Source organism: Gossypium hirsutum, chromosome D11 (genome assembly GCF_007990345.1).
Source record: "Gossypium hirsutum isolate 1008001.06 chromosome D11, Gossypium_hirsutum_v2.1, whole genome shotgun sequence".
In the NCBI taxonomy this organism is placed as follows: Eukaryota; Viridiplantae; Streptophyta; class Magnoliopsida; order Malvales; family Malvaceae; genus Gossypium; species Gossypium hirsutum.
The window spans coordinates 35,081,499-35,084,984 of record NC_053447.1 but is presented as its reverse complement, the minus strand read 5'-3'; positions in this window follow the sequence as shown (position 1 = coordinate 35,084,984).

The window sequence follows — 3,486 nt, the reverse complement described above, 5'->3', positions numbered from 1 at the left end:
TATGCAAGTGTGACTATTCCATGACTTGTGTCCAATCCAGAGATAAAGGACTTAAGGATTATTGCATGAAAGGTTAATCATAAAAAGGTTATGTCAAATAATGGTTTCTTGTGACTTAGGTAGCAATGATGCATTGTTAGGTGCCACTCATTGTTTGTAACATTGGAATCGTTTTAGTATTACTGCTAACGTTACAATAACCTACAAGGTCACACCCTATAGTTGAAATGAACGGAATGAAACATAGTTGGTATTGTGTTTGGTTGTCGCTTGAATAAAATTAATTATAGAATTAATTTAATTGGGTAATCAAATATTGAATACATTATATGTACAAGGTTGTTGTACGCATAATGAGAACATGAATTTGGTTCGTATATAAATTCAAATAAATATATAGTTTACCGAAATCATTATTATAATTAATATAATTATAATTTTCGGTTTAAAAACATTGTTATATTTATTTAATTTCTAAAAACCCTAAAAATAGATATAAAAATCCCGTTTTTCTTTGCTTGGGGGGCTTAGCAGCCGTCAAAGCAAAGTCTTCTCCAAAAAATAGTTTTGGGGATTCTTTCTGTTCATTGTCAACTGGGTGAATTACGTAGAGGCCGGAGTCACGATAGATTGCAGCTTGGTTCGATAGTAGATCAAATTACTCGTTGCCGAGGCGTCGCTGTCTACTCAGAATAAAGATTCGGTAATTTCGAAACCTTTATTTCACCCGATTCGTTCCTCACACATGGATCCATGGTTAGGATCGCCAAATATTTTATTTTTTCGCTACGCTGTAGGGGTGTCGGCGTTCCAACACATTGATGTATCTTTCAAACAACACAAGACCTGATACAGCTTTCGTTGTAAACTTGTTAGCAAGATTTAGTTATTCTCCAACACGTAGACATTGGAATGGAATTAAACATGTATCTAGATATCTTAGAGGGACTATTGATATGGGGTTGTTTTATTCAAATGATTCAAAATCCCTATTAGTCGGCTATGCTGATGCTAGATACTTATCAAATCCACATAAAGGTCTATCTCAAACAGGATATTTATTTACATGTGGGGCTACTACCATATCATGGCTTTCAACAAAGCAAACATTAGTTGCTGCTTCTTCAAATCATGCAGAAATATTTTTAATGCATGAGGCAAGTCGAGAGTGTGTTAGGCTAAGGTTATTGACACAACATATCTAGAAGATATGTAATTTACCTTTACAAGAAAATATGCCAACTATCTTGTACGAAGATAATGCAGTATGTATAGCTTAATTAAAGGGTGGTTATATCAAAGGTGACAGAACGAAACATACTTCACCAAAATTATTCTTCACCCATGATCTTTGGAAAAAAGGTGACATAAATGTTCAACAAATTCGTTCTAGTGAGAATTTAGCAGATCTTTTACTAAGGCATTGCCAACTCTAACATTTGAAAGAATACTACACAAGATTAGAATGCATCGACTCAAAGATGTAATGTAATGTTGCCATCAGGGGAGTCTAAAAACAAGTTGTACTCTTTTCCTTTAACCAAGGTTTTGTCCCATTGGGTTTTCGTGGTATTATCTACCAATGGACATTCAAGGGGGAGTGTTATGAATATCTTATTAAGTGGATGTCCATGATGATAAAGATAAAGCTTTGATGTATTTTAAATTCTAATAATTATTATAATTATATCTCTACTTCTTTTATACTTCTTATGCCTATAACTAGAGACTCTGATGAAGCATTGTAATCATCCCCTTTTTATCAATAAAGTACATTCTCTATTGCTTTCGTATTTTCTTTGTTCTTTATTCTCTCCATCTCTCTTTATTTTATAATAATTTTAATATTATATGAATTAACTTATTATTGCTAAACATTAAAGCAAAATATAAAAAAATATAATTTTTTATTAAAATTTGTCATCAAATTATTTTAAATTAAAATTGAATAGCAAAATTCAATAAAATAAAAATAAAACTACAAAAGTTAATATGAAATTATAGTATAGTGATAAATTTATTTCTAGTTCATAAAGATTAAGATAATGATAAATACTAATCAAAATAAAATATAGTGATGGTTTTCAATTTCATGAAAAATTTGCATATTAACCCAATTAAGTAATGCTTGCTTCTATAAACGGCTAGCATAATAATGATGGTCACTGCTAGCATTTCTTCCTTCGGAGTTATGTAAAGAAACTGTCAGAGAACAGAACTAAAAACAAAGGAGGAGACAAATTTTGCTATATTTACATATTATATTTTCATTTCATTACCCTATAAATGCCCTGCTTGGGAACTTCATCTTGCATTGCAGCTGAGATCTGAAACAAAAATGGCTTCCTTTGCAACTCAAATTCTCTTCATACTGCTTTTCACCCTCTTCTCAACTTTCTTCATTAAAATTAATGGAGAGTTCTTGAGGCAATCCATTATTATGTCGACAAAACGCGTCGAGAAAATCACTTGTCTGCATTTCTACTTCCATGACATTGTAGATGGAAAACACCCTACAGCCATGCAAATAATCAGGGTACCAACAGGACAGCTACTTCATTGGTTACCACTTTCATGGTAGATGATCCATTGACAGAGAAGCTTGAGCCTACTTAAAAACTTGTGGGAAGAGCTCAAGAGATCTATGCTTTCGCTTCTCAACATGATTTTGGGTTGGTTATGCTCATGAATTTTGCTTTCCCGGAGGGAATGTACAATGGAAGTGCAGTCAGCATTGTTGGCCGGAGTGCAATCCTTGATGCAGTGAGGGAAATGCCACTGTCGGAGGTAGTAGAATTTTCCGGTTTGGCCGTGGCTGTGCTTTGGCAAAGACAGTTTGGTTTAATAAGAATGGAAATGCTATAGTTGAATATAATGTGACGGTTGTTCATTAAAGAACAATTGCTACATGCATGCATGTAATGTAATTCAATTTCTGTATGGCAATGGTTTGTTTTCTTCTTGCTTTAGATTGTTTCTCCTATTGACTAAAAAAAGAGAATTGTTTATTATCATTTATAATTTTTTGTGATGATGAATATGAGAAGTCTGGGATTGAAGGAGATATTAATTAGCTTCAACTTTTCATCACAACACTGTGAGATTGCACAGAAATAAGTAATATTCTTTATAGAGAGAACAAAAAGATTAAACAAGCGAATGGCTGGGCTTACTTTAGATTAAGTGCAGAATGAGTTATCGGTGCTCGCAAGCTACTCGAGTTCTACTTGAGAAAAAATTTAAACTCAATTTAGTAATTATCAAGCTAAGCTCGAGCTATTGATCGAGTCAAATCTAAGCTTAGTAATACTTGATTTGAACGGCTCACGAATCTTATTAAACTTTTCACAATTTTTTATATTATTAAATTATGTTCTTATCCTTAATATATATTATCAACTAAGCTTAATTATTAAGTTGAGCTTGAGCTTAAATTCGAGTTTGAGTATAAAAATTGGTAAACGAGCTTAATCGAGCTCGAGCTTG